General features: G+C 37.1%; 1 protein-coding gene and 1 non-coding gene across 2 annotated transcripts in view; one reads left to right on the top strand and one right to left on the bottom strand.

Annotated features, from left to right (window-relative positions):
• Positions 1-23,614, top strand: part of TTC29 (tetratricopeptide repeat domain 29) — a 724,023-nt gene that overhangs the window by 149,534 nt on the left and 550,875 nt on the right. The window lies entirely within an intron of this gene.
• TRNAA-UGC lies at positions 10,624-10,695 on the bottom strand. The gene has a single exon. It is a non-coding gene; the product is annotated as a tRNA-Ala (tRNA).

Raw genomic sequence — 23,614 nt, 5'->3', positions numbered from 1 at the left:
CAATATCTGGGCTTCTTTAGCTTGTTATTTTAACTTACCAAACATACTATGACAGTTTTTCTAAACCTCCAATTCCATTTAGCACTGCTAGTCCATGAAGAGTAATGATTATGCCTATTTTTTCAGAGAAAAGGTATTATTTTGTACTTTTCTACTGTTTCAACAATTAAAAACAGAATAAAAGCACTAAAAGGGAAACTTTGGTTTCAATGACATTGTGAAGTGCACTGTATTGGTTAGGACTATATACATGGCAAGTGACTGAAAATCCCACACAAACGAAATATAGAAGGGGATATTCTGGTTTCCTTAACTGGGAACTTCATGTGGTAGGTGTGGTTCACACATCGTTGGGTCTAGGCGTTCAGACAGTCTCATCAGCCCTCTGTCTGTTTGTCGCTCTTTGTCTCTCAGCATCGCTTATCACCACTGTTTTCTTCTTAGGCTCTCTCTATGGCAGCATATCCCTAGTGGCCACAAGCATTCTTACAGCTTGGGATCAAAGTGCAAAAGAGACATCCATGTCAATTCCTCAGAGAGGACTTGGATGAACCCTCCCTGGGCTGTTGTATGAGGAAGATGACTGATTCTGGTTGGTCAGCCTGGGTGGTGTGTCCGCTGTCCATGGCAGAGGGTGTGGAGCTGCTGGATGGATGGACTCATGGAATCCCATGAAGAGCCCGAGGACATTTTCCCAAAGAGACCCATGCCACACGGGCAGCCTGCCCATAGGTATGAAAGTGATTCCACCAGAGAGATGGGGTGGTATTTGTAGTATAGATGGTAAGGGTTCAGCAGTGAGATGACTTTTAGGTCCCCAGAGTGACTCTGTCAACTCCCAGGATTTTTCATTATTCAGTGTGGTTTAGTAATACTTACATACATGCCCAGATAAAAATTTTTGTCTTGAAATATTTCCATGAAGTAAACATGAACACAACATGTGCACACATGTGAAACATTGGATATGAAACTCCGTGACGAGTTAAAGCCTCTGGGACTGTGAAAACTCCTTCAGGAATGAAGACTCAGTACCCAAGCAAGCTGTGCACTTGGGGAGGCAGGAGGGAGTGAGAGGGGACCAGAGCTAGTTTCTAAGCGCTTTGCTCCCTTAAAAACATTACAGAAAGGTTATGTTGGTACAGAAATTGGAGTGACAGGGAACCCTTGAGTTGATCAGTGCAGTGTAGAGGTTAAGCTGGTAGGCTCTGGAGCAGGGAAGTTTTGTTCATTTCCTACATTCACTAGCCCTGGGATCACTGGCAAATTAAGCTCACAAAGCTTTAGTTCGTTTACCATTCAAATGGCTGACAGTAATCAGATTGACCTCAGAAGACTGTGGAGAGGATTACAAGAGATAACATAACATCATATGCTTAATACAGTGCCTGGAACATAGTTGATACTCAATAATTATGGCCTATAATGTTGCTACAAACAGTGAATTAGCAAATACCGGAGCATTGCTCATAGAGGAAATACAAGGTTAGGTTCCTGTGAGCCTCTGGTGACAACATTTTTGTCAACTAATCAATATATAATCTTGTTTTGTATGTGTTTCTGTTGAAAGAGACCTTATTTAACATATATTATTGATTCATTAACTTTGAACTCACAGCCAACAGCACTGTTATTCATGTCTGAATGAAACTTACTTAATACATGTGTTTTTCCCTCAAGGTACATTGCAGCCCTCGTGCACTTAGAAATGTGAGACAGCACTTTGGTGCTACGCTAGGTGGCCATTTTAAACAGTGAATTCCTAACAAAAAAGTACAAAAATGTGAAAAATATGGCATTAAATAGATAACGAAAAGGACACTTGTTCACAGTCTGAGAGTTAAAACAAGAAAGAAGGCAGAGCATTGTTTGTTCCACCTCTGTTGGGAATGTGTGGTTGCACCTCAAAATGCTCCCTGCTCCGAGCGTATTCACAGATGACCGTGAAAGCACTGGGAGTATTGATTTGAGATTCCAAAGGAATTTTAGCAGGTAGGCAAATGGAATCCGTGCATGATAAGAATCCACTGATTTCTTTATCTACACTGTGTGAAGTAAGTGTTATCTTTATTTCACAAATTAAAAAATCTCTGAGGTTTAAAATGCTGAATCACTTCCGTAAGGCTAGGCAGCTAGTTAGCAGAAGGTAAACGTTGCTCATCTAATTCCAGAGGCAATGCTTCCATCTTTACACTATGTATCTCACACATTTGAGAAAGCTAAACTATCTCTTGACAAATTCTGAAGTCAGCCAGGTGCTGTTCTCTTCCCTATGTTAGATTGTGACAAGTGAGACATCTCTCCTCCTATGTTTATCCCTGGACTGCTCAAACAGGATTTACTCTGTTTAATCAAATGCATCTTATTCTGAAACATATATTCTATTTCAGATAGTCTCACTGAATGGATCTTTCTTAGATGTAACTTCTTATAATGTTCTTATGGTGTTCTATAACACGTAACTTATTGGAGTTACAAGTTCTCGGAGAATAGTTACCTCTTACCTTTCTTTATATGACCTCTCTCTCTTCTCAGAGGCTTTTCCCTAAGAAGTTTATTTCCCCTCATTAGAAAGATAATCCATGTTATTTCAGTGAATTTTGAAAACATAGAAAAGCCCAAAGAATAAAATACAAGTCATCCATCTTTCTTACACAAAGAATCTTTATTAACATCGAATATGACTTCTTTCCATTTCCCCTCTCTTGTTTTCTGTATGTATGTATGTCTATTCAAATTCACATGCAGGTATTAAGAACTGGGGCCTTATCCTATTTATTATTTTTAACTTTTTCATTTAAGAATGTATTTTGGAGATTTTAAACTGTCATTATACGGGTATGCCATGGTTTATCAAACGATTTAGATTGCTTTAAATTTTTAGCTATTTCAAACACATTTTTAATTGAGCGTTGCTTAAGATGAATATTAGTAAATGTTCCAATTGTCATGTGGAAAGAGAATTTTTGCATTGGAATATGTTGGCATTGTAAAGGCTTTTTGATAATTATTGGTAAATTGGTTTCAAGAAGGTTATATCAATTTAATTTTCCCACTAGCCTGTGGACATTTCCACATGCCTGTGTCCTTGCCTTCTTGGAAAGAGGACATGATCTAGAGGCTTTACCTTAAGTTGCTTTATTTGAGGCAAGTAAATGCCTTTATTAAGAAGGGAAGGTATAAGTTTTAGAATGCTCTCCAACTGAAATGCATGATTCAGATTCTATTTCTCCTAGTAGTAGGCTATATGTGCCATGCAGTTATTTGTACTGTAATAAGTAAAGGGAGTGGGCGTCCCAGGGAACACCACAATATGAGTGAGGAGGCAGGGAAAGATGCACCCAAGAAGGAGACAGAGACTGAGAAGCAGAAAGATGCCACGAGAACCTGGGGAGCAGGATGTCACTAGGACCAGAATGAGGCAGTTTCCAGAAAGCTGTAAAGTTTCCATTACACAACAGTGTAAATGCTTCGGAAAGTATTCAAAAAGCCAAGTAAGACAAGAGCTAAAAGTTGTCCATTTAATTGAGCAAAAAGGGAGGACGAAATCTGGCTGACTGTGGGCCGAGGTGCATGCGTCAGTGACCTGTTTTTTGCATATGCCTGTTTCTTTTTAGTTCCTGTTAGTTTTATTATTTTTTTTTGAGTGTGTGTGGGGAGTGAATATACAAACACGGATTATTCTGGAAGCAGCTGGCACCGTTTGCTTCAGGCCACCTGCTTTGGGGGATCAGCAATTCCATAAATGCAGAGGCAAATAATTGCAGATACTATCTGCCTGCTTTTGAATCACCATAAAAGGCCAATTTCAATTTTGTTCTAAAAATGGGCCAAAGTTTTCCATGGACTCGTCTGGATGAGACATTCTAAAGAAGACTTTTCATCCATTCAGTAGCTAGGTGAACTCTTAGCAGGACGGAGTGGGTTATTCCAGCAATGAGTTGTTGGTGTTTCATTTTAGTGCCACCCCTGACCTTTGACAACAATTGAAATGTCACTTTTTGTTGCCGTGAGTGGCCCAAGTTTACATTTGAGTTTAAATCCTGTCTTCACAACCCCATTTAGAAAGAACTATAAGGATTTGTGTTTTGGCAACGATGGAGCAGGCATTACTAAGGTTAAGAGCAATGCATCAAATTCTCCATTTAGATGCTTCCTGGTGGCAGGGACATCCAGGTGAGAGGAACCACTCAGAAGTCTCTTGGGAGTAATTGGGAAGAGCTGAGTTCTTCCCATTCGGAGCTTTCTCTGCTTAAGAAGAGAATGGGAGATACTGGAACAATAATAGTGATAGCACTGCTGTTAATAGCTAATACTCACTGAGCCATTACTCTGATCCAGGCTACGTGCAAAGCCCTTGACAGTGTTATGAAATGCAATCCTCACCGTCATCTTTATGATTCATGAACCAGTAGATTTTATGGATGAGCAAAGTGAGATGCAGAGTGGTTACATTTCTTGCCTGGAGTCGCTCAGGTGATGAGAGGTGAAGGTGAGCATCACACCTTGGTCTCCTTGACTCCTGGGCCCTCCTCTCATCCATTGCTACTTCTTATGTCTGTAAAGTGCCTGGCACATAGTAGGTGCTCGCTGGATGTTCATTCTTTTCTCTTCCGGGTAGTGACAGACCGGGTAGAATGGCAGGCTTGCTCTCTCTTGTCAGATGGGATGGCCACACACCACGAACACCGCCAGGACACTGGTCGGTCAGGCTGGAATGACAAGCATGAGGAGGGCAGAGGTTACAGGGCTCTCTGGACCCTCTGGGGGATTTAAGAACATTATATAACCTTCTGAGTCATTCTCTGTCATAGTGTGGTATTGCCTGATCACATCCTTAGCAGCGGGTCATGATTTTTGTTACTAAGTAACTCTTAAAAAATTTTTTTTAAACTCATTTTTCTTTACTAGCTGAAGACTGATGTGATTGGGGGGAATGAGGAGGTTTTGAAAGGAATGTTCTGCTCTGGGGTCAAGGAGAGGAGTTTCTTCCTATCTGTCTGGAGCTGATTCAGGAACTGATGAGGAGCCGAGTTTCAAGTCCAAAGGTACAGGAGAAACTGGCTTTTTTTTCTTTACACAGAGACATGAAATGTCCTTGCTGTTTCCAGTGCTTAAAGGCCTGAGAGGGTTCAAAGAGGAAGGCTAAAGTTTACAGTTTCTTACTACCCTGCTCAGATTTTGCTTCTGTTCATGGGGGAGGCTGGTGGAGAAATTCATAGTGTCAAAGCCAGATCCTTGTTTCATGGTGTAGGTCTTGGAGGGAGCACCATCACAGGCCACGGGCTTCCCCTGGCCTGACTAGGGAGCCCTCCCATTACCCGCCCAGCTTGGATGAAGGATGCTTGACCCTTACTAAAAGTGGAAGTACATTTAGGGGCACATATAACAACAGTCTTTTTAAAGCAAAGAGCTAAAATCCTAATCACACATTTATGGTTAAAATATAGCATGAGTGCCTGATTTCAAACTCTGTATTGTATGTAATAAGTTGCATTAATAAGCTTTGCATCTGTCTATAAGGCCTCTGGGTTTCAACTACTTTGGGATACATACTGGAAACAAAAGGGAAAAATGAACTTGAGTGGCAGATGGGGTTTGAATTATAGCTTCAGGATTTACTGGTTGTAGAGCTTGGACAAGACACTTGAGCTCTTTAGTGGCCTGTTTCCTCGTTGGTAAGCTGGAGTGAACAATACCTCATGGAGTTGTTGTGAGGGTTGAGTCTTAATAATAATAATAATAATACATGTAAAGCAACCAGCACTATGTAAGGGTCAGCTAGTCTCATTTTTGTTATTGTCGTTGTTATGTTAGAAAATGGCATATGCCTAGGGGTGGGGAGACGCCTTACAAGACAACAGCAAAAATTGTTAAGAAAATTAGTTGGTGGAGTTCTCTGTGTTCAAGCTGTATGTAAAAACAATGGAAAGTTCACAGTGAGATGCCACCTCACACCCACTTAGATAGCTATAATTAAAACCAAAAACCAAAAAAAGAAAAGGAGAAACCAAAATGGAAAACAACAAGCGCTGGCAAGGATGTGGAGACATTGGAACCCTCTTACATTGCTGGTGGGGATGCAAAATGGCTCAGCTGCTGTGGAAAATAGCTTGGCAGTTTCTCAAAAAGTTAAACATAGAGTAACTGTGTATGTAACCCAGCAGTTCCACTCCTAGTTTTATATCCAAAAGAAATAAAAACAGTTACTCAAGTATTTATACGTGAATGTTCACAGAAACACTATTGGCAATAGTCAAAAGATGAAAACCATCCAGATATTCATCAGTGCGTGAATAGGTAAACAAACTTATATACAAACAATGGGATAGTATTTGGCCATAATTTATTGAGGAATTAAGTACTGATCTGTGCTACAATATGGACAAACTTTGAAAACATTATGCTAAGTGAAGGAAGATGGACACCAAAGGTCACATATTGTATGATTCCAGTTTATGAAATATCTGGAGTAGGTAAATCTGTAGAGAGAGAAAGCAGACTGATAGATGCCAAGGAATGGGGGAAGAGGGAATGGGGAGTGACTGCTTAATGGATACTGGGTTTTATTTTGGGGTGATGATAATTTTTTGGCAATTTTTTGCAATTTTGAGGTAATACCTTATTGTAGTTTTGACTTGCATTTCTCTAACAAATAGTGATGTTGAGCATCCTTTCATGTGCCTGTTGGCCAACTGTATGTCTTTGGAGAAATGTCTGTGTAGGTCTTCTGCTTGTGCAGTACAATTTTAAAGTGACAAAAACTAGCCACATGCATTTGAGATTAGGTTGAGAGGGTCAGTTTGCCTGCAAAAAATTAAGGATAGTGGAAGATCAATTTGAGTCATAGAATTACCTCACTTACTGAATATTAGCTTAGAGGCAGGTTAAGAATTTAGCCTATAAATGGGGGCATAAGGCACACTGAAGCTGGAGAAACCCATTCTGTAGAGGAAAATGCTGGTTAATGAAAATGTCCACTCTTTGCCCATCATACAATGCTTTTTTAATCCATATACTGGCTAAACTTTTTTCCTGGAGGCAATTTGTCAAATTTCCCTAAATGTAAAGACATTTACATCAGTAGAAACTATTTTCGTTTCATTTATTTTATCACTGTTTTTACTATTTGTTAAATGTTGGTCATTAAATCTTTAATGTTTTAAACTCCAAATAAAAGGAAATTTTAATTTTTAGCTGATTGTTTTTAATGTTTTTTTTGAAAATGTATTTGAATAGGCACTATTCAATGTTAATAAATGTTAAATATTTAAATTTTCCTCTTCATAAAGAGGTAAAATGTATTCTATATATGAATACAATGATTTGAATGGTACTGATTTTCAACAAGAATGACAAATAGCTTTAAACAGAATGGCATATGTTTTAGATTATTATATTTCTATATGTAGTATTAAGTGAAACAAAATATTTTTGCCTCCATAAATTAAAAAAGTCAGGCAGCCATTATGCGTGGCTTTTCTTTAGTAAAAGAGAGATCTTCCTAGTTCAAACATTTTGTGACATAACATCCTTGTTTTCTTTGTCCTTCTGACTGTGGCCATGATTCAAGATATGGCCATTCTATGGCCCTCAAATCCTTATCTGTATTTTAAAGTGAGGCATATACTGCCAGAGGTGGGGGAGGAGGAAGAGGGAGGGAGAACATGAAGTGGAAATTTTCAGAAATTAATTAAGATGAAGTAGACCCAAAGAATGTAAGCTGCATGCATTAAATTTTATGCCCGTTGAACTGCAGAAACAGTCTTTGGAATACGTTAAGTTGAGAAAACCAAGAACTGCTTGCCTCTATTGAAATCCTTTTAATTATGAAGGAAGAAGGTATTTTGTTACTATATGACGGATTTCTATTTGTTGACTTTTATTCAGGACTATCATCTTTAGGCACAAAGAGAAAAACCTAGACATGGCAATATAAAGAAGGATTTTCTCACTTTTTCATTGGTTGGAGTTTGGCTAAACCATAAGAATGAGTATCAAGGATGGAACCTTGTTCCCAGAGTTATTCGCCTCTTCTGTAGCAGACTGCGGATTTACCATAACTCCTGGCTGTGTTTAGAGGGTATGAGGGACTTTACTGCAACTTTCATAGAAATCAATCATTCATTCGTTCATATAGTTATTTATTTGTTAATTCATTCATGCAGCAAATATTTATTGAGAACTCTGCATCAGGCACAAGTTCAGTTCTCTGGAGATGTGTTGGTGGACAAGACAGACAAGGTCCTTGCTCTTGGGGTGCTTGTATTAGATGGGGGACACAGACAGAAAACAACCAAACACAAATGAACAGGATATTTCAGAGACGGGACAGTGCTATGAAGAAAACACAGCCACAAAGAGAGGGATTCACAGCTGCTATTAGGGAGAGTGACCTGGGAAAACAAGAGGAGGCGACATGTCAGCTGAGTCATGAATGACAAGTAGAAGGAAACTGTACATCTAACCTGGGAGCAGAGTGTTCTGGGCAGAGGGAGTAGCGAGGTGCTGTGGTCTCAGCAGGAACAAGCTCGGTTTATCTGAGGAACAGAGAGAAGGTTGGTGTGGTTGGAGAGGAACCATCGTATAGAGGAGTGTTAGGAGGAAAGGGCAGAGGAGAGGGGCCCCATCCCACGGTGTCTTGGAGGCTGTGCTCTATTTGATTTAGGACACACAATGCCTCCTTTGTGTTTTGCCAATATCACCAAAACATACGCAGTTGTAGAGTGAAAAATCTCCTCCCTTCCTGGCTTCCTTCATTCAAGGAGAAATAATCAGTTTATTTTTCTCTCATTGAATTGATTAAAAATAAAACCCAATTATTTATGGTTCATGTAGGTGAAGCCGGAAGAGAATTAGAAAAAAACTAAAGAGTATGTGTTTTAAAATGCAAGGTATCACCACGAGGAAACTATAAGACTACAAGGCGGTCCTTCTTTAGCTCCACCTGAATTTGAGGTGCGCCTTCAGCCAAGTCTACATGGGCCAAATGTAACATAAGACTTAGCCCATCTTGCTCAAGAATGTTGGAGAATCTATCATTTCATTGTATGTGATTCATTCATGTTCTCGTGATGGAATTACGATTAAACTTTGAGGCTGGTGAAACAGGGACAGGAGCCCAACAAAGTTAAGTGTGGGCATTTCCCAGGAAGGCAGGTTCTCACTAGTCATGCAGAGAGAGGCTCAGAGGAGAAGCTGAGGTCAGCCCCTCAGCCATGTGTTCAGTTAGCAGGAAAGTCCAGGACAGCTCGGGGACCACCTTTTGGGGATAATAAAAGTGCCTCCATTTTATAGAGAATCTTTTTGACCCCAAAGTTGGGAGACTTGTTTACAAGTGTGATGTTTGATCTTCATTTTCCTCAAAGTAACTGAACACTCAATTCTTTTCTTTTTTGTTGACTGTTCCTGAAAAATATAAGGAGTCTGCACGGTTTCATAAAAGGATGTATTTCCAATTTTGAAACAGTGAAAAACAGTCTTCTCCAAATACCCCTTTACTTGCTTCATTTAATTTTCCAATCGCTTGATCAACAGATATTTATTTTTAGTGACAAGCTCTGTGGCAAAATCAAGGTCATCTCCTTCATGAAGCACTGCTTTGTAACTAGTGGGGCAAAGGGCTCTCTGAATTCCAACCCAGCACACTGTTTGATGGCGGTGTTCCTTGTGAGATGTTTTGGTGGATTCCGTGTGGGAAGACAGCATGGGATGGTGGCAAATACACAGGCCTAGGTTGCCGTGTGAGCTCAGACAAGTTCTTTATACTTGCTGAGGAACCTCTGTTTTGACATTGATAAAATGGCAGTAATACCAACCTGAGGGGTTTTGTGAGCTTAAACTAGGTTCCGTGTGCATAGTGCCTGGTAAATAGAAACACTAGGAAAAGAACAGCTCATACCCTACTTTGTGTAAACTTAATTAATTGCCAACATTATTGACTAAAATCTTGAGGTCTTTGGTGGGGAAAGATAGCTCTTCTCTCTCTGATCTCTTTTTCCCTTTCTAAGGTAATACTTCTCTGTTTCTGTCTTCTTTAAAAAATAATTTCACGTTTTAAATGGTGAGCCTCAGGCACATCTAACTCCTCACTAGAGCAGGTTTTCCAATCTAGCATGAATCGGTCAAGACATGTCTTAAAAATTGATCATCTGATTGACTAGTAATCAATTTTATGGCTTCTAAATTTGGTACCTTAAATGTAGAAATGATAGTTAATTACACATAGTTTTCAGAAGAATCACGTAAACTATTAAAAAAAATCCTGTCTCACAGCTAGAAGTGATGTAGAGGATCTGGAAACATTTTTCTTTCTGTGCTTGGGGTTAATTTTCAGAGTCAGCTGTGTGAATATCTTCCTTCATTTGGAAAGATTCTAGTTGTTTGGTATGTGAACCTTGTCTGATAAGCAATCAGCTAAATCTGTGGTCCTGGAAAAAATGAGTTAGAGCGAGAAGGGCCATATGGTTTGTTAAGTTACATAGACAATGTTGTAGGTATTTTGCCATCTGTCTCACAAAGCCTTCACTTGTGCAAAGAACACTGGTGAGTGTGTCTGGCAAGGGGCAGAATATTTTTAATACTTTTTTGGGGGGGGTGAGTAACTAGGTTTATTTATTTTAATGGAGGTACTGGGGATTGAACCCAGGACCTCACGCATGCAAAGCTAACACTCTACCACTGAGCTATACCCTCCCCACCAGACATTTTCACTTAGTGAGGCTAAATCATTGTTACGGACTGAATGTTTGTATTCCATCCCTCGCCCCGCCCCAGTTCCTTTGTTGTGATCCATCCTAATGTGATGCTATTAGGAAGTGGAGTCTTTGGGAGATAATTAGGTTGTGAGGGTGGAGCCCTCGTGAATGAGATTAAGCGCCGTTATAAAAGAGACCCCAGAGAGCTCCCTCACCCCTTCTGCTTTGTGACAATACAGAGAGAAGACAGCTGCCTTTGAACCAAGAAGCAGGCCCTCCCCAGATACTGAATCTATCAGTGACTTGATCTTGGACTTGCAGCCTCCAGAACTGTGAGAAATATTTATTAAGTTACCCAATCTATGGTATTTTTGTTAGAGCAACTCTAATGGATGAAGATCATGATGTGTACCTGTAATTGTTTTAGGATATGTGGGAGCCTTATCTGAATTTTACAACAGATAGCAAAAAGACCTGTACTTAGGAATAATAGTCAACAATCCTACTTCCGTGAGTAGCACCATCGTGCATCCAGTGTCCTAAGCCAAAAGTCCTGTCATTCTTACTTCCATCTCCCGCACCTTTCATATCCAAAGTATCATGAAAATCCTGTCATTTTAATGCCTATATATTTCTTCTGTCCTCCACCACCTCTACCCTAGTCTGGAATACCATTGCCTCTTGTTCAAACTGCTCATTAGCTTCCAGTATTTTCTATCTTATCTGTCACTCTTGCTTCATAATATTCCAGTCAGATCTCCACATTGTAACCCTGTGATCTTTACAAAAGGCAGTATGAACATAATATTCAACACACTGTTTTCATGACTTAAAACTCTATGATTGAGTCCCAGGGCTCCTGGAGTAAAGTGAGAATCCCCTTAAAATAGCCTGAATGGCCATGGACCCTACCTCCTTCCCAACTTCATCTCGCTCTGTGATCCCACTCATTGTTCAGTGCACTCACAGTGGCTTTCTTTTCTTTTGTAAAATAGACTGGCTTCCTCCCTCTGTCTCTGGAGATTGTCTGCTCTTTGCCCTTCAAATGGCTTTTCTTCTCATCATCATTCAGAATTGAGCTCACATGATCGGTCTGTGAGGCGAAAGTCCTGTCATAGCAGAGGGCACCTCTTCCCTTCCTGGCACCTGCCCCATTTCAGTTTGACACTTACTTGTGTGGCTGGTGTGTTTTGTGTTTGTCACTTCTCCCCTATGTTCTAAGCACCTAGACAGCAAGAACTTGCTCACCATTTATCCCCAGTGCTCACCTCAGTGCCTGATACGTATAAATCACTCAATAAATATGTATTTTGAGACTCTAAGCTCCATGAGGGCGGAGGCAATGCTCATATTGTTCACGTGTGTATGTCTGATGCAATAACCATTTCTTGGATCTGTCAACAAATTTTCAAAACACTTTCCATTTATTATCTTATTTGAGCTTCCTAACCACTCCTTGAGATGAGGATATATGGCAGACAACCTAAGTTTGCACTTCTCCTAATTTGTTGGAACTTGATCTTGAACACAATACTTCTCTAAACCCATTTTTTATTTATTACCTTGCTCTCCATCAAAGACATTAAGTTGTTTTCCTGATTTTCAATTCATTCTGAAATTTTACTATTATTCCTGAGTCCAGGGCTTTTGGTTATGCATTGTAAAATGTAGATAAGGACCCCACATCTCAAAAATAGTTGTAGGTAAACATCATTCATTCTTACTAAGAGTGTTCCCACCAGATAACACTCAGCAGAGTGTTCCCTTACATGGATGAGAGCTTTGTAACACACCTGACAGAACATCTGCAATATTGTCTGTATAACTCCCCAAACCACATGGCCTCTCTAACTCATTTTTCTCAAGACCATAGTTTTAGCTGGTTGCTCACCAGGCAAGGTTAACATATAGAACTGCTGTAATCTTTCAAAGTGAAGGAAGATCTTCCCACATCTGACTGTGAAAATTAACTCCAAGACCAGAGGGAAAAGTGTTTCCAGATTCTTCTGCATCCTTTTAGATGTGAGGGAAGAAATGTTAAGCCTCGGTGGTCTTCAGTTACCAAATGAGGATATGAATGTCCGTCCCATAGGGTTACTGTGAGGATTACGAAAACTAAAATCAAATGGAGTATATGAGGATACTTTACAAATAGTAGTTTATAAATATAAACCATTATTTCATAGGTATGTATGGAAATGAGCTGAAGTTTAGTTATTAGGCAGATCTTTATCCAGCTGAGGATTATTTCAAACTATTTCCAAATTTTTTTCTTTTCTCTCTCTCCCTTCTTTTCTCCATTCTTCTTGTCGTCCCTCCTTCGTGGCCAAGTCAATACTTTATAAACTACCTACTAAAATCTCTCTCCTCTTATCTCTAATCTCTTATCCCTACTTCCTGTTTCTAAAATACTCTCTTTTAAACTTTTTATGCTCTTTCCTGCTGTAAACCTTCTTTAAGACCAGTGCCCTGACCTTGTCATCATCATCTTCTTTTTTTGGTGCATCTATCCCTAATTTCTGGAATAAAGTAGGTGCTAATAATGTTTTAGTTTATTTCAAACAGCAAAATCTGATAGCTGAGAGCACAGATTTGGACCCACCATCCCAGGAAGTGCTTAAGACCATCCACTGGGATGTGGAAAGAAACTATTAGGACTTTATTCCTAATTAGTTTTCTGCTCATACCTTTCAAATTTGTAATTTATGTTTATATTTTGTACGTATTTGTGTTTGCATAGTAATGCATGTATATACACCCAAAAAATATACATGTATTGGGAATGACCAAGCCCCCTTGTCAGCAAAGGTAGGATCGAATATTCTTGCCTAGAAGGAGAGAAGATACTAAATAGTTGCTGAACAGTAATCCAATTTACAACACTTATAAAAAGCATGCAATAAAAGATGTGTGTCCATTGGCCTTGTCCTAGAAGATGAGGTCCAAATGTCATGTGGTGGCCCTCCCAGACCCAAGTCTGCCTTTCTAGTCTCATCTTCCATTGCTACCTTTCACACACACTGTGATCTTGGGTGTCTAGACCAGTTGGGTGCTATCCTCCAAATATGCAATGAAAGTTTTCACCTCTGCCTTTCATGGACAATAACTCTAACTATGAAGTAAGTTGCTGCTGGTGGGAATGAGGGATTTCAGGTCACCACATCCAAGGGTTACAGTGAAAAGTAGTCTGGGTTGGGTCAGAGTGAGGATCCTGGAGGTCAGTTTGACCTGAGAGCAGCAAGAAGGCATATTTCAGAAAGGGCAACTCTCAGTTTCAATAGGGTTTGAGTTATCGGTCAAGGAAGTACAAAGTATTCATGCAAGGGATTCAGACCCAGCTCTTGAGCTGGGTACAGTTCTTGGCATCTGGGGAGGCACTCAGAAAATGTTAAAAGAGATTTCTGTGTTCCTCTATGACCACCTCAGACAATCTCCACTATCACTCTGGTCTGAGCCACTACCATCTCCAGTCCAGAGTTTTGAGACAGTTGCCCCTACTTGTTTTCCTTTCCTTCAGAGAGAGAGCCCTCACAGTGCTCTCCAAGGTCCTACATGATCTGGCCCCTCGTTTTCTCTCTCCCCACGTCTCCTACAACTGGACTTCCTCTCCACTCCAGCCCCACTGGCCTTCACACTGTTCCCTGGATGTGTAATTCCTCCATCTCACCAGTCACACTCTGGCACAGACAGTTCCCTCAAAACAAATGATATTAACAAGAATCACATGACTTACTCCCAGGCCTCCTTCAGGGCTTCTCTGAAACATGGCCTTCCTGTGGAGGCCTCCTGTATACCCTGTCTAAAACCGCACGTCTCCAACACAACTCCAGTCCTCTGCCATTACTGTTCTCCAGAGCGCTCTGCACTATGTAAGATGTTTAATTTTTACTTGTTTATTGTCTGATTCCATCCATGGATTGTAAGCTCTGGGAGGGTGATTATTTTTGCTGGTTTTTTTTTTTTGCTTTAACACTAAGAATAGTTCCTGCCCATCATAGGTCCTCAATCAATATTTGATCAATCAATTAAAGAAAATTTCACGATCTTTTATAGTGATTTCTTTCTCCTTTATCTCCCCAAAGCACTTCTCTGTACCCATTTCATAGTATATGTCATATTCTAGCAGTATAGAATTAATCTGTATGTTGGTTCTCTCTCCCACTAGGATGGATATCCAGTGCTAAATTCTGCATGCTTAATACGTTTTTAAAAATGAATTGTAGTTATGCTTTTAGAGACATTATCATTTTAGTTTCTTCTGCTGAACCACTATTGTCTGTCTCATGTTTAAAATTGATCTCTTCTTAAACACTAGTAGCTGTATTCTAGCTGTTTATGTGGATGGCCCATCCAAATACAGGGTTACTACATTTCCTCAATTTTCCATATTTTTAAAAGTTACTCTTTCTTTGGGCTTGGATGACTGTTTTGTTGAGAGGCACAAAATGCTTGATATTACTCAGAACAATCTCAACTTTCAATAAAGATTCAAGTTAAATGAAGAAAGTTTGGGACAGAGGATGGGAATGGGAAAGAGAAAAAAAATAAAAGATAGATACAGATTAGGTACCACATGCCATTCACTTAACAATTCTTGTTAAACTACTCCTAGGATAGGCACTGGATGGGAGTATTTCCACATTCCCTCTTATAGATAGCTGCTGTTTACATTGTTCAGGTTGTGTGCTGCACAAGGGTGCCATAGCAAACAGGATTGATTCCATAGGTATACATGCTTATTATATTGAGATTTTTAAACTATTTTATTTATCCTAAGTGTTGGATCCAGAGAGGAATTGCCTGCATATTAATTACAGCACATTTCTGGCTTGTGACAGTAAGGAATTTTCCTCTATTGAAACCAGCATAATGTGACAAATTTCTAATGGAAGGTTGCATAGGGGCTTAATACAGCAGAAAAAATTTGTATTATTCTGCTTTACATTACAAAACAGGAATAGATTTAATACTTTAAAAAAACCAACATTTTGATCAAATAACTGGGCCTCTAAACAAGAAAATTCTTATTAAATATCTTGGTGAATATCTTTTTAAAAATCCCCTATTGGTTTTAGTACACTGGCTTAATTGGGTATCATATGCTACAGTTTATACCATCTGCCATTTGTTTCCTAGACCAGAATTGTATTGCTAAGTTACCAGTTAATTTACAAGTACTTATATTATGACATAAATTACTAAGTAATGATTCAAACCCTGTTAATAATCTACAAAGTATATTTTACATAGATACAAATTAGATTACCATGTAACAATTTATTAATTATATTATAGTATTGAGTATTTTTTTTACTATGGAAATGTTCATGCAAAAATTAACTACTTAAAATTTAGAGACATGTTATATAATATTTTTAAATGTTATAAATTTTTGAAAAAAGATGTATTTTCCCTCGGATGTTGAAAAGAAAATTTAAATAAATTATTGGTATCAGAAGAGATGTAATTGGGAAGTTGTTAGAAAAAAAGATCAAGAGAAACTTTGGCTAGTTAAATAAATAGAGAAATAGAAGACCAAAAAAGAAAAGAATTTTGAAACTAGAATATTCAGCAGAATGCAGCATAGATATGTCATTAATGGAGATGTATGTAAATTTCCCTTCCACCTCAATGTCAACTCTAAATGAACAATTTCAAGAACAATTTGAAGGGGAAAAACACAAAAGAATCTTTTAAACTGAACATTCTATTTGGCATCCAGGTTTATGGCCATCTAATTTGAATATGAAACACAAGGATATGCCACTCCTGTTGAAAATGATCCAATTCTTGTAAGACAGTATTATATTACAAAATAAACTGTAGGTAAGAACATATGATTATACACGAATTCTCCCAAATGTTGAAAATGATTAGATTATAGTTATTTTACGTCAAAAGATTCTTTTGTCCATATTATAAATACTTTGGGGATAGAATAAACTCCACTAATGAATGATGAAGTAGTCAAGGACTGTCAGCTTTTATTATGTATTCTTACTAAGAATGGAAAAAAGTGTAATGCACATCAATAGTAATATAAGTGCTCAAAACTGAAATACTGTATAGAAAAGTTTCATAACTATCGATGCTACAGAGGTTATTCAGAAAAGAGAAAAATATTGTCATAGTGTGATGGCCTCTTAATATGAGTGATTCAGTTTTTGGCAAAGCTATGTGTTAGCATTGAGAGGATTATTCAAGAAATTTTATGAGTGAGATAATGGCAGTTTGCTATATTTTGCAGACACTGTAGCAGAATTGTATGTTATGGAAGACATTTGCACAAAATAGAAACATTGGCAACATAATATACTTCCCGAAGGATGGAATAAAAAACCAAAATTATGAAATTATAACAGAATAGTTTGGATAAAAAGAAATGTAAAACATAACTGAATTATTTTAGATAAAATCCCTAATGTATGCCAAGTTAAGAGCAATTATTGTTAGGTTTGTAGATTATAGAAATGCATATATTTCCATATGTGAACTCTTGGATTGGAATTTTCCATGTAAATTAAATAACTAAAGAAGAACTGTGTACATTTCTTCGGGACTAAATCACTTACGAAAACAATAATAAAGGAAAAAATAGATTGAGGGGCCAGGGATTTAAGTGTATATATAGAAAACATAACAGGTTGCACAAAAGTCTTTATTTTTTGACCTGTCCGTTCTTTACACTTGATCATTAACAATGCAGTTAAAAATATTTTTGACATCACTAAATTTTCCAACTTCCAAGAACTAACCAATGACTTTTTGACTTCAAACATTGAACTGTATTTAAAACCACATTTACGAAGGATAAAAAACTTAAAAACCTTTGTCAAAAACATGATGAAGTCAACTGATAACATTCTGTCACTGAAAACTAAATTAAAGTGTGTTGTGCACTTTTAGAAATTGCTGATGATATAATGAAAGATACCTAAATACATAGATGTATTAACAATACAGACCTATAAAGAATAATAACATGCAATATAAATACAGTAAATCTAGATCATAATAATACATAATAATAATATATAATAATGTCATTATATAACCATTACTGCTGGTACATAATAATGACATATGCTTCTCATTTTAAAAAGTTTTCAGTACCAAAAGACTATCACAAACAATATTATACTGTATATTACAGGGAAATATATATAAGATCTTGTGGTAGCTCACAGCAAAAAAAAAAAAATGTGACAATAAATATATGTATGTTCATGTATAACTGAAAAATTGTGCTCTACACTGGAATTTGACACAACATTGTAAAATGATAATCAAAAAACGTTTAAAAAAATAGACTGTCACAGCCTTCTCAGAGTTCTAGATCAGGGGTTTGCAAAAGGGCTAGGCAGTAAATATTTTAGGCTTTGTGGGCCATTTGGTCTCTACTCAACTTTGTGTTGTAGTGTAAAAGCAGCCATATACAATACGTAAGCAAATGAGCAGGACTGTGTTCCAATAAAACTTTATTGGTGAATGCCAAAATTTTAATTTTATGAAGTTTTCATGTATCATGCAATACTATTAATGTTTTTTCTCCTAATCATTTAAAAATGCAAAAGCTATTCTTAGCTTATGGCAGTACAAAAACAGATGGTAGGTCAGACTTAGCCTTTGAGCCGTTGTTAGCTGACCTCTGTTCTAGATGACATATATACTTTGAAAAACTGTAGAAATGAATTACTACAAGTACGTAAAAATTTACAACTGAAGTTGACTGATGAACATACTAACGAATGGCACTGATAGCGCATCATGCAGCCTTAATTTACTGCATACAGCTCCAGATACTTACTTGGCTCTCAGTTTACATTCAACTCTCAGTATCAGTGCCAGTGGAGACTTTATTCTCACATTAAATATTTAATAAACATGATTTAAGATCTACACTATTACAAAAAATACAGGCTAACCCAGAGGCCATTTCTATAGAATGAGACAGTTACAAATAATTATTGGAATTGCTGTAATAAATTTATTCACCATGGAAGAATGATGTGTAATTATTTTAAACAAATTACTATATTGTAATTAGTTGGCATTCTTTATTACTCTGATTACAATTTTTAATTTTGTCCTTTATGTTCAAGAGTTGGATTTGTGAATTTCATAAAGAGTGACTTTACACCTATTGTGGTTGTTGTAACAGAAATAAACACTATGCTGACTTAAAAAAAATTTCTACGGGAAGAAGAGATATCTTTTTCTAATTTGTATTGAGGCCCTGTGTAGACCAGTGGAAGCCAGTCCTTGGTAGGAGTGGAGAGCCATATCCTAAGGGAGAAAGATTACAAAGATGAGTAAGACACAGCTCCTGGTCTTAGGGTGCTTCTGTGAAGCTGGACGTTTTGCAGTCCTAACATCTCTTTTAAACCGTTCCTGTTACTGTTTTCTTCCATAGTTGTGTTTCAGTGCAGTCCAGAGTTTCACTTTGTTTATTCAAATTTTTTAATTGAATTATATTCAGTTTACAATGTTCTGTTAATTTCTGGTGTACAGAATAGTTATTCAGTTATATATATATTCCTTTTCATATTCTTATATTCTTTCTCATTGTAGGCTGCTACAATGTATTGAGTATAATTCCCTATACAACAAGTAGGACCTTGTTGTTTATCTGGCTTTGTGAAGATTTCTTTGTAGTTCCAATTGTACAAATCTTCTGCCAAAGTTCAGTAGGTATCCTGTGAGAATTGTTGGACGTGTAAATGTCTTTTTGATGTATTCATGGGAGAAGGTGAGCTCCGTGTCCTTCTATTCCACCATCTTCAAGCCCCTCCTCCAGGGCTTTACTTTAAAACAAAACAGCAACTAAAATCTATTCTACCTAACAGCAATAAAGCAAAAAATGATGAAAAAAATAGAAGCCGCTCGTAATGTCAGTATGTTAATAAGCTGTGATGTGTAAAATCTTACATTGTGTGAGGTTTTGATTCTTTAGTCTACCTTCTATCTTTAACAGCACATGGTAGAGTCTAGAAGCTTCACAGGCCTGCAGGGATTAGCCTCATGTCTTAAGGACAAAGATTAGTCAGGTTGACAACTTGTTATTTTTGATGGGACCTGTCATCTCTATGATAAGCAAAAATGTAAACTGAAGATGTGTTCAGGTACAAAAAGAAACTCGTCAAAGCCAAAGCTCATTGACTTTTAGACAGAAATACAAAATCCCCTAGAATTGTGTAGTCAAACAAAACTTTTTTTTAGAAACAAACTTTGAAACACGTGGAGGCTGTTTGAAGATAAAAGAAGAGTTGTTTATGAGCCAGTGATGAAAGTGTGTAAAGGGCCACAGATATTTTGCAACAGACATCTGGAGGCTCATTAGAATTTGAAAGCACCTTGAGGAAAAGAAATTCTTTAAAGTGAGAAAGGTTGAGTGAGGTGAACCACACCTGGAAGCTAAGATCTGAGAGAAATTCTTGCCCTGGTGGTGGTATGTAGACTGATAGGAGTCAGTCCTCAACGTTCATCGAGTTATTGGTTCTTATTATAAACCTTTTGAAAGCATGACTATACACAAGGCAGGGACCCAATGCAACCATGGCTTTTAAATCTTTTACATGTTCCTGGCATTTCCTTGTGTATTTGAAAGCTCTTTTTTTCTTTTCTGTTCCAGAATTTGAACAATAAATAGGTCAGTGATAGAACAGCCAGTCTGACAATTTTTTTAACATTTTTTTATTGATTTATAACCATTTTACAATGTTGTGTCAAATTCCAGTGTAGAGCACAATTTTTCAGTTATACATGAACATATATATATATTCGTCACATTTTTTTTTCCGTTGTGAACTACCATAAGATCTTGTATATATTTCCCTGTGCTATACAGTATAATCTTGTTTATCTGTTCTACAATTTTGAAATCCCAGTCTATCCCTTCCCACTCCCCATCCCCTTGGCAACCACAAGTTTGTATTCTATGTCTATGAGTCTATTTCTGTTTTGTATTTATGCTTTGTTTGTTTGTTTGTTTGTTTTTAGATTCCACATATAAGTGATCTCATATGGTATTTTTCTTTCTCTTTCTGGATTACTTCACTTAGAATGACATTCTCCAGGAATATCCATGTTGCTGCAAATGGCGTTACGTTGTCAGTTTTTATGGCTGAATAGTATTCCATTGTGTAAATATACCACTTCTTCTTTATCCAGTCATCTGTTGATGGGCATTTAGGCTGTTTCCATGTCTTGGCGGCCGCTATTGTAAATAGTGCTGCTATGAACATTGGGGTGCAGGTGTCATTTTGAAGTAGGGTTCCTTCTGGATATATGCCCAGGAGCAGGATTCCTGGGTCATATGGTAAGTCTATTCCTAGTCTTTTGAGGAATCTCCATACTGCTTTCCACAGTGGCTGTACCAAACTGCATTCCCACCAGCAGTGTAGGAGGGTTCCCTTTTCTTCACAGCCTCTCCAGCATTTGTCACTTGTGGATTTTTGAATGATGGCCATTCTGACTGGTGTGAGGTGATACCTCATTGTAGTTTTGATTTGCATTTCTCTGATAATTAGTGATATAGAGCATTTTTTCATGTGCCTATTGATCATTTGTATGTCTTCCTTGGAGAATTGCTTGTTTAGGTCTTCTGCCCATTTTTGGGTTGGGTTGTTTGTTTTTTTCTTGTTAAGTCGTATGAGCTGCTTATATATTCTGGAGATCAAGCCTTTGTCAGTTTCATTTGCAAAAATTTTCTCCCATTCCGTAGGTTGTCTTTTTGTTTTATTTATGGTTTCCTTTGCTGTGCAGAAGCTTGTAAGTTTCATTAGGTCCCATTTGTTCTTGCTTTTATTTCTATTGCTTGGGTAGACTGTCCTAGGAGAACATTTTTGAGATGTATGTCACATAATGTTTTGCCTATATTTTCTTCTAGGTGGTTTATTGTATCTTGCCTTATGTTTAAGTCTTTGATCCATTTTGAGTTTATTTTTGTGTATGGTGTAAGGGAGTGTTCTAGCTTCATTGCTTTACATGCTGCTGTCCAGTTTTCCCAACACCATTTGCTGAAGAGACTGTCTTTATTCCATTGTATATTCTTGCCTCCTTTGTCGAAGATGAGTTGACCAAAAGTTTGTGGGTTCATTTCTGGACTCTGTATTCTGTTCCATTGGTCTATACGTCTGTTTTAGTACCAATACCATGCTGTCTTGATTACTGTATCTCTATAGTATTGTCTGAAGTCTGGGAGAGTTATTCCTCCAGCCTCTTTCTTTGTCTTCAGTAATGCTTTGGCAATTCTAGGTCTTTGATGGTTCCATATAAATTTTACTATGTTTTGTTCTAGTTCTGTGAAATATGTCCTAGGTAATTTGATAAGGATTGCATTAAATCTGTAGATTGCCTTGGGCAGTGTGACCATTTTAACAATATTGATTCTTCCAATCTAAGAGAATGGAATATCTTTCCATTTTTTAAAGTCTTCTTTAATTTCCTTCATCAGTGGTTTACAGTTTTCTGTGTATAATTCTTTCACCTCCTTGGTTAGATTAATCCCTAGGTATTTTGTTACTTTGGGTGCTATTTTAAAGGGGATTGTTTCTTTACTTTCTTTTTCTGTTGATTCATTGTGACAGTTGTTTGTTCATGTGTAGGTATCTTTTTCTCCACCCTGGGTAAATTCAGTTTCACATAATATGATGAACTTGTAGACCCTTACAGGAAAAAAGGCGAACCATACAGAGCATATTAGATGCTGTTTGGCTTTCTTCTCATAGAAATGGCATAGGCTATCCTTAAAATATGATCTATAAAGCTCCATGTAATTGCAAAAGGAGATGCTGAAATAAAACTAAGGGCTTGAAATCAATAAAATAAAAAATTAATAAAACAACATTTAAGATCAAAGTTCTTCAAAAAAGAAGTTCAGTAAACTACTCACATGATTTATTTAAAAGACTTGTTCTAATTGATAAGAAAAGAGTAAATATTAGTTAAAATCAGAATGCAAAAGATCATTGACAGCATGTTTTAAATAATTTCTATATTATTATTCCCAGTTTATATTAATACTTTTGATGATCAAATTAAATGATTACTTATAAAAATGGTAAAACTCAAATAAGCACAAGAAAGAGTGTAAATTGACTATTAAGAGAGGAAGAAATAGAAAAGGTTACTATATGATTTGAAAATTGATATTTGTTCCCCAATGTTATGAAACTGTGAAATTCCAAATTTCCAAAATTTCCAAAAATGTGTTCTTAGGAAGATACACTTTTCTAAAATATGTTACCTGATTTATTTAATAGGGCAGATATAGTTTTGAGTTTGAATATAAGAACGCTATCAGATTATAAAAGAAAAAATAAACAGGCAAGTATTAAAGGTAAACTATAGGAAACTTGGCAAACAAAATATAGTTGTATGGCAAATGAATATTATACTGTAGTCAAATAGAGGTATTGCAACAAGGTGAGGAGTCTATGTCACAAAGATACCACTTACTGGATAAACAAGACAAAAAACAAAAGGCAACAATGTAAGTTCAATTGATTTCAGGAAGGTATTCAGTAAAAGAGATTTGCCACCTTGTCTTGATTAAGTTACATAATAGGTAACTAAATTATTAAAATTTTAAATTTTATTTATTTAAAATGTATTTAAGATAATTAAAATGGTTTTTTAATAGTATGCATTTAGAATGAATAAATATTACATCTACTCTAGACACACTGAAGTTGTTTCCTTGGACCAGGAGTTAGATGAGTATATGCGCTTGTCACTGATGCAATTTACCATAACGCTTGAAATGCTGGCAATAACTCTTTGAGAGAAAAACAAAATCAGACATAAAATAAAGAGGAAACTATTTTAGGAGTAATTTTCTTGTGAAGATACATATATATAAATTAGAAAAGTCAAAGAAGTTATGGAAATAACTGATTAGAAGTCAACAAATGAAT

The sequence above is a fragment of the Camelus ferus genome, chromosome 2 (genome assembly GCF_009834535.1).
Source record: "Camelus ferus isolate YT-003-E chromosome 2, BCGSAC_Cfer_1.0, whole genome shotgun sequence".
NCBI lineage: Eukaryota > Metazoa > Chordata > Mammalia > Artiodactyla > Camelidae > Camelus > Camelus ferus.
This window is presented reverse-complemented; position numbering and strand designations above follow the sequence as displayed.